Raw genomic sequence first — 13,611 nt, 5'->3', positions numbered from 1 at the left:
TTCTTTCTCTATCACTGTTTAATTTGAAGATCAGTAACTGTTTTTTAATAAACCTATTGCTGTCTTGTATATCGCTGTGCTCTATTTTCAAATACCTTCTTGCAAGGCTAAAAATACCAAATTTCCCCAGTGGATTCTCATCAGTCAATCCTCTTGACACCAGAGATCAGTCTTACAGCCTTTCTGTTCTCTATTCTTTTAGCTCTTTTAAAACCTGTCAATAAACCTACTCAATGCAGCCTGATTCTTCTCAATTTCTCAGAGCAGCAGAAATGCCTAATTACTAAGGATCTGTAATACTTCTAGCTAATGGGCCAGTTTTTATTGTAGAAAAGAAAGTTGATTCGTTGAGAAGCTAAGAAGTTGATAAACCCACGTGGGGCAGATAAAGCATTTACTCCCATTCAAGTTAAGAGGTCTATGAGTGAGAAATGGGAAATAGGTTGGTCAGGGGCATTTTGGAGTTGCACAGGTGCATTAACTGGGAGCCCAAAGTTGGATTTTGGGCCTAGAGTCATAGAATAGAATCATAGAATCCTACAGTGCAGAAGGAGGCCATTCAGCCCATCATGGGTTATAGGGATAGGGCCACCCAGGCCCTATCCCTATAACCCATGCATTTATCCTAGCTGGTCCCTTAGCACTAAGGGGCAATTTAGCATGGCCAATCCACCTCATCTACATACCTTTAGACTGTGAAAGGAAACCCGAGCACCTGGAGGAAACCCATGTATGCACGGGGAGAATGTGCAAATTCCACACAGCGACCCAAGCAGGGAATTGACCCGGGTCCCTGGTGCTGTGAGGCAGCAGTGCTAATCACTGTGCCACTGTGCTGCCCTCATTTGACATTTTACACATGGACTTCTGGAGCCTGTCGTTCTTCCATTGGTATCTTTTGGATTGCAGATAGCAAAATGCAGAACATCTTCCCAATGGCAGTACTAAGCTAAGAGTTGGGATGGCCTCTGAACATTTTGGGGGAAGTGACGTATACTTGGTCCAGAATCAACCCTACTACAGGTAAGGGACAGCTCCTGTTGCTCCTGGCTCAATCAAATGGACTTGCTTTTCTTACTTAAAGGATAAAAATAAATTATCTTTCATCTGCAGTTACAGGGACTACTGAAGATTTCCTAGCCAGATTTTTATCAACTGGCATTGGGTTCCTAATTAATACATCTGAGGTACGAAAAGCATGTTTTAAATGTCTGTCTGGACTCATTTGGTTCCACTCGTGACTTGGTATCCATTGGGTTAAGATGTTGCACCCCAAAATTGGTCAGATTTGCCTTTACACATGGGCAACAACCACACTAAGGACAAATTCATAATGCGATACAGATACAGTACCTCAACTCCAGCTATCTGAAAGCTGGCAATGTCCAAAAGCTAAGCTAGTTTATAAGTGGGCCATGCAAGAATTTCCAATGAGTGAATAAACTCCCTGGCTTGTTCGGGGCATTGCTGCATCGGCACAATGTTGTGCTGAGTAGTTATCCACTTCATGCATCTGACATTTTGAGTGACTTAGCAACCCTTGAGCCCATGTGACTCAGCTTGGTAAAGTTTGGGGAGTTGTTGCACTGGTATTGCTTTGCACAGCTGTCACTTCCTGCATTCCAAGTGGACGGATCTGAAAGTGCTTTGCAATCAAATCATTTGATTTTCATGTGTCCCCTAGGTACTGAATTAAGGAGTTGGATTTTTTTTCCCCAAAAACCAGCAAGTTCTGAAATCCAGCAGGCTTGTTAGTTTTGAGACACTCTAGCTATACATTTACAATACCTATTTGATATGTGGTTTGAAATTTGATGACTTCAAGCTTGCAAGCAGTTGCATATGTCTTTCTGCCAACTTATTTTCTGCACATTAATGAAGGTATACAGCAGTGTCTGATGCATTTCATTTCTATCCAGTATTATTTACATGCTTGACAAACAGAAACCACTTAATGCAGGCTTCCTCGGCGATGGGTAATAAATGCTGGCCCAGCCAACGACGCCCAAAATCCTATGAATGAATTTTAAAAAAGCCTGCTTATTCAGTCCTGAAAGATAAATCAATTGAAGATAAAGGAACTGTAATAAGTCTTCAGAGGCAAAAGTGCCTTCACCTAAATCCCTTTATTTACAATTCCAACAGCAGTACACTAAGTGCTATCAGTCAGCAGTCTACCTTCAGGAGTGCCAGAGGAACCAACCCTCCTGGTTAAATACAAAGAAAAGACTCCCTGATTGGCCCATCAATTAACTCCTTAATCAGGGACACCTTTTTGTGGACTCCTTAATCAGGGAATTCATATTCCAATAGGCCAACCTCAATGGCCTGATTATAGTCATTGCAGGGACTTAGTAAGCTGTGCAGATCAACATGGGCCTGATGTCTGGATGGAGTCCAGCAAGCCAATATTTCAATTCGAAAAGCTTTGTGTAACTTTATAAATAAGGTTTTGGTTCCAGTTTTGAACTTGATGGGGAGGTAGTTCCCAGGTAATGTGCTCCAGTCCCTTCATTTCTTCACATATCACTGTCCTACATCCAGCCTGTTTGGAGGCAGCTTGTGAACACACTGAAAGGTAGAAAGAAAGAAAAGCTTGCCTTTATATAGCGCCTTTTATGAATGCAGCAGATCCAATACTACTTTATAACCAATGAAATACTTTTGAAATGTGGTGACTGTTCTAATATAGGAAACAAGACAGTCAATTTGCACAGAGCATGATCCCACAAACAGCAATGTGTTTGTGACCACATCATCCAGTGTTGTGATATTTATGAAGGAAGAGACGTTGGTCAGGCACAGTGCGGGAATATCCTCTCTGGTTTTGTTCAAAATTGTCACATGAGATCTTTTAACTCCATGAAAGAAGGCAGAATGTCCCTTGTTTAAGTGTCTTAACTAAAAGGGAACATTTCGAATAATGCATCATTTCCTCAGTGCTGTAATGGTGTGTCAGTACAGACATGTGTGCTCAAGACCTTAAATTTGGTCATGGGCTTTTTAGGTGTCCAGGTCACTAATAACCATGTCCTGGCTCTCCCTATGCTGACACTATTGTTAAGAAAGCCCACCAATGTCTTTACTTTCACAGAAGACTAAGGAAATTTTGCATATCAGCTACGACTCTCACCAACTTTTAAATACACTGTCAAAAGCATTCTTTCTGGTTGTATCACAGCTTAGTATGGCTCCTGCTCTGCCCAAGACTGCAATAAACTACGAAGGGCTGTGAATGAAGCCCAGTACCGACTTAAGAACAGCTTCTTCCTTGCTGCCATCAGACTTTTGAATGGACTTACCTCGCACTAAGTTGATCTTTCTCTACACCGTAGCTATGACTGTAATACTGCATTCTCTCCTTCCCTTCTGTATGAACGGTATGCTTTGTCTGTACAGTGCACAAGAAATAATACTTTTCACTATATACTAATACATGTGACAATAATAAATCAAATCAAATCAAAAAATTAGAAATTCAAGCTTGTGACACTGAGATGAGAGAGTCACAACTAACACTTGCACAGAACCTGCTGTATAAGTTTTATATTATAGTTGTCATTCCAGGCTTAGCATCGAAAGAAGGAAAAAGCTTGAATTTATACTATGCTTCTACAACCTTAGAACACTCTAAAGTGCTTTACAGCCAATTAAATACTTTCGAAGTGTAGTTACTGTTGTAATTATACTTTTGTTTGCGCAGTCTTTTTTAAAAATCTGTGACATCACCTTCATGAATCAATCAGCTAGTGAATATTGTCAGTTTCTCCAAAGTTAGGAAGTTAGCCTTAGGAGCTGAGAAATTAAAATGTTTACTTTTTTAATAATAAGGGCTAAGTAAGGCATTTAAATGAAGTCCCCCTAGATTTAATTGACAGCAGAAGAAGAAAAGTGAGTAGCTGATGTTACTTTATTTTGTTTTAAGTAGTGAACTTTATTATCATACAGATGGAGGAATGGAAGGACTTTTCTGACTCCTGGAGTGCACACCCTGTTCTGTGTGGGAACTCCAGTACATGGCCTGTGTCCTGGATGACGATGTATACTCCAGCAGCAGCAGCTTGAGTTCTAAGATTTAGAGCTTGTGTAATAACTGGCATCACTGTGGTGCATCCATGTGATTACACGTTTTGTGGATAGAAAGCTTTGATATGTGATCATCCTGCAGCTAAAATATAAGCAGGGCAAAAGTATAAAATGTAAGAGCAGTTAAAAACAAAAGGCAGATAACACAGGAGCATCTCACTCTCCAATTGGGATTCAGTTCTGAATGCTGATGAAAATAGTGGTTTATCTTAGGAATGCAGCCAGGAAAAGTAAACAGCATCACGACTGGCTCACTTTTACAGGGGGCTTGAAGAAGACTGGAAAAGCAGGAGATTTGGTAGTTAGGAGAACAGGCAGGCAGTCAGTGGCCACAGACATTAATCCAAGATGGTATGTTGGCTCCCTGGTGATATCACTGAACTGGTGGAGAGCACCCTGAGGGGCTTGGTGGGGCAGGGTGCTGAACAAATAGTCATCATGGCTCACATTGGTACCAACAACATAGGTGCTCTTATGTATTTTGCATAAGTCTATTACATCCAGTCCATTGCATCTATCATTTTTCCTCTGCTTCCTATCCTGTGCTTTCCTTTGTTCTTCCCCTCATTACCGTCCCTGTCTACTGTTTGCTGTAATGATCTAAAAGCAGTGTTATAGCTTTCCCGTTTTGGTATCATGTACTAATTTCCTCTCCTCTCCAGCCATTTCTATAACTCCTTCATTCGCCTTCTATCTGGATCTGTGGAACATCATCCTGTACATCCACATCTCAAATGTGTTCAGTTTATCCAAGCCCATCTTGTCAGACTGAGAGGGGAAGATCTGATGATGAAGATGTGATGATGAAGCATGCTGCGGAGGTTACGAAGGACTATGAAACTTTACTTCAGGAAGTGACAGATCAAAAATCTTCATGTAGAGGAAATGGCATAAAAGCATTGCGAAAGATTGAGACAAAGCATGTAATTGGCAGTAACTGAGGAACTAAAAGAAGAGGAAACATCGAGTAACTGACTGATGAAATACTAGATGTAAAGGAGAAAAGGAACCAGAATGAGAACAATAAAGGAACATAATGATTAGTGCTAATCATAGAATCCTACAGTGCAGAAAGAGACTATTTGGCCCATCGAGTTGGCACTGATCACAATTCAACCCAGGCTCTATCCCACAACCCCATGCATTACCTTAGTAAGACCCCCTGACACTAAGGGGCAATTTGGCACGGTCAATCCACCGAACCCACACTCGGAGGAAACCCATGCAGACACAGGGAGAATGTGCAAATTCCACACAGACAGTGATCCAAGCCGAGATTCGAACTCGGTTCCCTGGCACTGTGAGGCAGCAGTGCTAACTGCCCCTTAGGAGGTTTTAAAGTTAACAAGACAGGTATTTGTGAACCAAAACATAATTCCAGACATGGATATCAAGGTGCAAAGAACATTGCGAGGGACAAATATTACTAGAGCAGCAAATAGAAAGGTATTATGTGGGTTGAGCATAAGAAGGAAAGTAATGAAACCTAAATTAGGGTTACAGTGCATGTCTGAGCATATGGGAACTGAGGTAAATAAGACCATCGAGTTGTAGGTGCAGGGAGCCATATGGAAATGTAATGTTGTGGTAATGAGAGACACCTGGCTCACAAAGGGCAGATCCGTGATAAAATATTCCCGGACACAACTTACTTATAAAACGTGGCAAAGGGAAGGAAGGCAGACTGAGAGGTTGGGCAATGCTGACTAAAGAGAACATTGCAGTGCTAAAGAGACAAGATGTCCCAGAAGGGGTCAAGGGCAGAATCCATCGGGTTAGTGCTAAGGAACAAAGAATGTGCAATTACTCAGTTCTGTGTAGTCTGTAGTCCACTAACAAGTGGAAAAGATGTAGCAGAACAACTTTGCAAGGAAATTCCAGAGAAGTACAAGAATTATAGAGCAGTTATGATTGGGAACTTAAATTACTTAAAGGACTGGGATAGTAGTAGTGTAGAGTGCAGAGAGGGGCAAGGATTCCTTAATATAGGACATATATTTGTTCAGGGCTTAACCAACTTGCTTGAGCTTTTGATGAGGTAATAGCGAGGTTGATGAAAGTAATCCTGTTGACCTGGTGTACATGGACTTCCAAAGGCATTTGATGCAATGCCACACAACAGGCTTGTCAGCAAAGATGGAGCTCAGGGAATAAAAGGGACAGCAGCAATACAGAACAAAGAACAGCACAGCACAGGAAACAGGCCCTTCAGCCCCACAAGCCCGCACCGCCCATTTTAATACTCAGTAAGTGCCTTATTCAAGTCTCTCGTCGATCATCGATGTTTTTGTCCACCTTTAGTGGACTCCACAATAAAGGGGGTGCAAATTTAGGGAATTGTATGTGCGCCAGATTAAGGGAGATCCAATTCAGGGACAATTTATTGACACCAATCAGCCTAAAAAGCATGTTTTTGGGGTGTGGGAGGAAACCAGAGCACCCGTAGAAAACCCACGCAAGCACGGGGAGAATGTGCAAACTCCCACAGACACCGACCCAAGCCAGAGATCTGACCCGGTCCCTGTAACTGCACAGCAAACAGTGATAGTCACTGAGCTGACGTGTTGCTCGTCAATTGGTCCAGTTTAAGTGTACACTAATGACATGAAGCACTAGGCAACTCTTGAAGCAGCCCTCGCACGACCCACTGCGTGTATGCCCCTTGTTGGCCAACAAGGTGGACCGAATCACCTGTGGATGTAAAAGGAGACATCAATAAGCATAAATAGACATTCAACAGGCCATACAGACATTAATGGGAGGTCCCCAATAGCTCCAACGTAAGTGACAAGGTGAGCCATAAAATTTGTTGGACAACTGATAGGAATCTATTAATTCCCAGGAACGTCATGAGGCTCTTGATCTTCAACTAGAACATTCTTTTGTATCCCTCCATCTCCAGTCTGCTCATGTGCCTATCCAGGTAAGTCTTAAACAACCATAGCATATCTGCCTCCACCACCCTACGTGGCAGTGCATTCCAGGCCCCCACGACCCTCTGTGTAAAAAACGTCGTCTAACATCTGAGTTATACCTGGCCCCTCTCACCTTGAGCCCGTGACCCCTCGTGATCTTCGCCTCCAACCTTGGAAAAAGCTTCCAACTGTTCACTCTATCTATACCCTTCATAATCTTATACACCTCTATTAGGTCTCCCCTCATTCTCTGTCTGTCCTGGGAGAACAACCCCAGTTTGCCCAATCTCTCCTCATAGCTAAGACGCTCCATACCAGGCAGCATCCTGGTAAACCACCTCTGCACTCTCTAGGGCCTTCACATCCTTCTGGTAGTGCGGCAACCAGAACTGGACACAGTACTCCAAATGTGGCCTAACCAACGTTCTATATAACTGCAGCATCAGATGCCAGCTTTTATACTCTATACCTCTTCCTATAAAGGCAAGCATACTATATGCCTTCTTCACCACCTTCTCCACCTGTGCTGCCACTTTCAAGGACTTGTGAACTTGCACACCTAGGTCCCTCTGTGTTTCTGTACTCCTAATGGTCCTACCATTTATTTTACAACCCCTTTCTGCATTAGTTCTTCCAAAATGCATCACCTCACATTTATCTGGATTAAATTCCATCTGCCATTTCTCCGCCCAATTTACCTATCTATATCATGCTGTATTGTCCGACACCATTCATCACTATCAGCAAGTCTAGCCATCTTCATGTCATCCACAAATTTGCTGATCATACCAGTTACTCCTTCTTCCAAATCATTTATACATATATCACAAATAGCAGAGGTCCCAGTACGGAGCCCTGCGGAACACCACTAGTCACAGACCTCCAGCTAGAAAAAGACCGTTCCACTGCTACCCTCTGTCTCCTGTGACCAAGCCAGTTCTCAACCCATCTAGCCACCTGCCCTTGTATCCCATGAGCCTTAACCTTTTTCACCAACCTACCATGAGGGACTTTGGTCGCTGGTCTCGCCAATCTCTTAGGACGGACTGACCCATGTTCAATTGCTGTTCTCATGGAACCCTTCACCACTTCGGCCTTCAAAGTTCTCGTTTGAATACTTGCGACTACCACCAACATCTGCACCATCTGTCAAACGCCTTACTGAAATCCATATAGATGACATCCACGGCCCTCCCTTTGTCAACCGTTTTTGTCACCTCCTCAAAAAATTCTACGAGATTTGTAAGGCGCGACCTCCCCTTTACAAATCCATGTTGCCTGTCACTAATGAGATTGCCATGTTCTAAATACGTATACATCCTATCTCTAAGAATCCCCTACCACGGACATCAAGCTCACTGGCCTATAATTACCAGGGTTATCCCTGCTACCCTTTTCAAACAATGGTGCCACATTCACTATCCTCCAATCCTCTGGGACCTCCCCTGTGTCCAAAGAAGAGACAAAGATTTCTGTCAGAGGTCCTGCAATTTCATCTCTTGTCTCCCTGAGCAGTCTAGGATAAATGCCATCAGGCTCCAGGGCTTTGTCAGTTTTAATGTTCCCTAAAAAACCTGACACTTCCTCCCTTGTAATGGAGATTTTCTCCAACGGGTCAACAACTCCCTCTAAGACACTCCCAGACAACAAGTCCCTCTCCTTTGTGAATACTGACGTGAAGTATTCATTCAGGATCTCCCCTATTCCCTTGGGCTCTAAACATAATTCCCCTCCTTTGTCCTGAGAAGTCCGATTTTTTTTCTCTAACAACTCTTTTGTTCCTAACATATGAATAAAATGCTTTTGGATTATCCTTAATCTTGTCTGCCAAGACTATTTCATGACCTCTTTTCACCCTTCTAACTCCCCGTTTGAGTTCTCTCCTACTCTCTCTGTATTCCTCCAGAGCTCTCTCCGTTCTCAGTTGCCAGGACCTAATGTACGCCTCTCTTTTCTTTCTGATCAAGTCCTCAATATCCCTGGTTATCCATGGCTCTCGAACCCTGCCTTTCCTATCCTTCCTTTTTACAGGCACATGTCTGTCCTGCAGCCTTATCAGATGAGCCTTAAAAGACTCCCACATACCATACAGATACAAAATTGGTTGAGTGACAGGAAAGAAAGAGTAATAGTGAACAGATGTTTTTCGGGCTGGAGAAAGATTTGTAGTGGTATTCATCAGGGATTGATGCTAGGCCCTCTGCTGTTCCTGAAAAAGATCAACGATACGGACATTGGTGTACAGGGCATAATTTTTTTTTAAATGTGGATTTGTGGATGATACAAAACCTGGAAGTATTGTGAACCATGATAAGATTAGAGTAGAACTTCAAAAGCACGTAGACGGGTTTGTAGAATGGGTGGACAAGTGGCACATGAAGTTTAATGCAGCGAAATGTGAAGTGATTCTTTTAGGTATAAAGAATGCAGAGATATATTTTAAAAAAACAGTTCTAAAGGGGTTGCAGGAGCAGAGGGAGGCATATGTAAATGTGAATAAATAATTGAATGTTGCAGGACAGGTTGCAAGTGTGGTTAATAAAAGATATGCCACCCTGGGCTTTATCGTATGGACACAGAGTGCAAAAGTAAGAAAGTTAAATCTGTATAAAACATTAGTTCAGCCTCAACTGGAGTTGCATCCAATTTTGGGTTCCTCACTTTGAGAAAGATATGAAGGCATTAGAGAGATCACAGAAAAGATTTTATGAGAATGATTCCTGGGATGAAGAACTTCAATTATTTAGAAAGATTAGAGAAGAGAGGGTTGAGAGGAGATATGGTAGAGGTATTCAAAATCATGACGGGTCTGGACAGAACGGATAAGAAAAAACTGTTCCCACTGATGTAAGGATTGAGAGGCCACAGACTTAAGGTAATGGACAAGAGAAGCAATGGTGACACGAGGAAAAACCGAATGCACTACCTGAACGTGTGGTGGAGGCAGGGTTAACTGAGGCTTTAAAAGGGGAATTGGATCATTATCTGAAAATGAAACATTTGCACAGCTTGGAGGGAAAGGTAGGGGAGTGACACTAGGTGATTTTCTCATTTAGGGGGCTAGCACAGTCACAAATGGCCTCCTGTTGTGCTGTAACCATTCTATGATTTTGATTTTTTTTGTTCCCAAGGCAGTGGTAGTGTAACTCAGATATTCTGTGAGTCCGATCAGAACCTATAATCTAGTTTCATAAACCTAGATTATAATTTGTACCTTGAGTCATACTGTCTGACTTTGTTTACTCCTCAGTTATCCAAAGCCTAGAAGAACAGGAGGGAATTTGTGTCAATTCCAGATGGCTCTTACAGTAGCCAGAATTTTTCTGTTCAACCCTTGGGTAATGTTTGATTACCAGGTATGTTGCAGATGAATTCATACTTTTGTATGAAGGGAGAGTGAACTTTGGTTCACTTTTGGCACAAAAATAATTTTTACATAAAACCTAAAACTACAATACCATATTCACATTTAACTCTCTTTTTACCGATAGCGCTGATCAAACTAACCAGTTAATATCCTGTTTGCTGCTGATGCCATCCCCAAACTGGCAGAAACCTGAAACACTAGTAATGCTGCTCCTGTTAAGTGAGGTGATGCACACCATTGAAAATCAATGGTTTACAGGTAGATTTCAAGCATTATTAACACAAAGAGGTGTGTTAGCCAAAAACAATGGCTATAACCAGGCCGGACTACTGAAACACTTCTGTCTATGTGTGTAGGATTTTCTGTTTCTTTGCTATAACTGACCTGCCCAGTATTGGAGAAGAAAGGTAAAATGTTCAGTCTTTGCAAATTTAAAAGCAGCGTTTATCTTAAAATCAATCCAGCTGCTGCAAAAACCAACCGGCAATGGAGACTGACCATTTTCCGTGGCAGCAAGAGTGAGAGGTAGCGTGGAAGAGCTATCTACATATTGGTTCCTTAATATAAGTGTGGCATGAGGTACCCTTGCTCACAGCTGTCTAGAATCATAGTTCTGCTTTATTTGGACACAGTGAAACTATTGATTACTTATTTCTAAGACTATGTTGGCCTGCATGCTTTGATTTCATGTGAGGCATCTATATATAGAGTATTTTTATTCCCATTCCTTCTTTCAACTATTGTAGTATTACCGAATTAAACTCATTGCTAATTGCTAGTATTGGGCCTGCAGTGATGGGTATTGATCTTACCCGATTGTGCCAGTTATTGTTGGTTCTGCTTTCTCCACAACGCTATTCAATGTGAATTTCACAAATTACAGTGGCTGCCCCTGATGCTGCTGATCAGTCACTGCTATTGTTTTGTGTTGGTAAATTTGTAATTTGACTATAGCAGCAAATTCCTAATCTGTTCATCTGGTCAATTAGTGAAAGTAAAACTCCAGCGCCTGTTTGGATACACTGAGGGAGAATTTAGCATGGCCGATGCTAAATTCCAGCATGTCTTTGTGGGAAGAAACTGGTTCACCCAGAGGAAATGCACACAGACATGGGGAGAACGTGCAAACTCCACATGGACAGTGACTCAAGCCAGGAATCGAACCTGGGTCCCTGGCACAGTGCGACAGCTGTGCTAACCACTGTGCCACCATGCTGCCTGGTGACAAAGGGTGAAATCCCAATCATTTTTATGACAGCCAGTTTGAAAATGTTGGAAGTGAGAGTTTGTATCTAATTTGAATTGTGTGAGATAATACACCTACCCTAGGGTTGTTCACAATGTGATCAATGGTAATGTCAAAGTCTCAACAGCAGGAGACATTGATCTGCTCTTGTAGTTTTCCTTCAACTGTGTTGCACAGGGACAGTTGTTTTGTGCAAAGACTCTTTTCAAAAAGTTTAGAGCTCGATATGAAAAAAAATGTTCTGTTCTGTTGCCAAGTACTTGTCAGACACTTCTCCTGGCCCTCAAGGATTTTACTCATTTATTCTACTTTTTAAATGCTTCTTCCTACCCTCCTCCTGGAAACAGCAGGAGTCACCATGGCCAACATTCCAGAAGCAGCAGGAGCAACACCAGTAGTCTTCTCCTCAGCTGCATGGCCCTCTCTCCGGGCAGGTGGGATGGACGCTGAGATTCAGCTGGATGGAGGCGAGATTGCCAAAACAGGATCTGCAGGTAGAGAGTGGATCAACTCTCTCAATACGTCTCGGCACCCGTGTCTCAGGGTGTTCAGGCTCTCACAGCAGATCGCTGCTGACGTCTTTAGTCTCCAGGAGTCAGACCCCCTATCCGGTCAGGCTTGGTCTGGTGGGGAATCCACCTCTCTTCCCCCATTTAAATCTTGGATTAAAATAGTAGAGTAGGCCACATGAATGTCATTGGAACCCAATCTGTACATTCAAGGGCCACCCTCCATCTGGTGTTGCCAGCTCCCTATGTTTGACCTGGACTCTCTAGGAATTGAGGACCAATTGCCAGGATACTGCTCTGTGCCACCCTGCAGAAAAACACTGAGACTTTAATAAAGATTGCTTTCCTTTTGAACGTTTCTATTTGCCAGCACAGGCTGTTCATCCCAATTCTGTTCCGGGTAAACTTAAAAACAGTATAAACTGTGACAGTTAGATGTGAACTCAGTGGAGTCTCAACAAGTGGGGTGAACACGTGATTTATTTTTGCCCATCGACAGAGAAGTTAAATTGCCCTTTGTCAAGATGAATCTGTTGATATTGGATCAAAGGTTTGAGACTTGAAATCTGCAATGTCAACCGGTGCAAAAATTGAATAAAGCCCCTTGCATATGGGAAGTAAATAAAATATCAAAAATGGGAGTAGAAAAGACTTTGGCTGACAGCCAAGCATCATCCAATTGGATAATGAGTCTTTGTGCTTTCCAATTGGCATAGGAAGGCAGTGTGTCACAGGGATGAACGTGTTGGTTGACTAATGGCTGGAGGGTGGGCTCAAGTCATGTTTTAAAATCTCCAGGAATACATTTAATCACAGTTGGCAACCTTACAACCAGCTTGTGACGGATGTTTTTGTGGCTGCAAATTAGAGTTGCAGTCAGCCAGATTAGAGGGGGAAAAAGCAAGTTGATCCCCTGTTCTATTTGAGCTGCCCCTCAGTGCCACTCTCCTCCTCCTCCCTATCACCCTTGTGGCTCAGTTTCTGCCCACTGGGGATATAAAAGCCAACTTGGTTTGTTCTCACTGGAACAATGGAGGTTGAGGAGGTTGAGGAGTATCCTGATAGAACTCTACAAAATTATGAGGGGCACGGAAAGAGTTGAATATCAGAGCATTTTCCGAGGGTGGAAGAGTTAATTACTAGGGGGCATAGGATTAACGTGCGAAGGGCGATGTTTAAAGGAAATGTATGAGGCAAATTCTTTACACAGAGGGTGGTGGGTGCCTGGAACTCACTGCCAGGGAAGGTAGTGGAAGTAGATATGTTAGTGACTTTTAAGGGGTGTCTTGGACAAATACATGAATAGGATGGGAATGGTGGGATATGTCCTCAAAATAGTAAGGGTTTTTAGTTCACATGGGCAGCATGATCAGTGCAGGCTTTGTGGGCCAAAGGACCTGTTCCTGTGCTATAATTTTTTTTGTTCTTTGTTCTCTATTAAGGGACTTTCTTCCCTTCCAGCTTTATGTTCTACAGAGTAGCCTATGG

The sequence above is a fragment of the Carcharhinus amblyrhynchos genome, chromosome 3, assembly GCF_965287045.1.
Source record: "Carcharhinus amblyrhynchos chromosome 3, sCarAmb.v2.hapA, whole genome shotgun sequence".
In the NCBI taxonomy this organism is placed as follows: Eukaryota; Metazoa; Chordata; class Chondrichthyes; order Carcharhiniformes; family Carcharhinidae; genus Carcharhinus; species Carcharhinus amblyrhynchos.
This window is presented reverse-complemented; position numbering follows the sequence as displayed.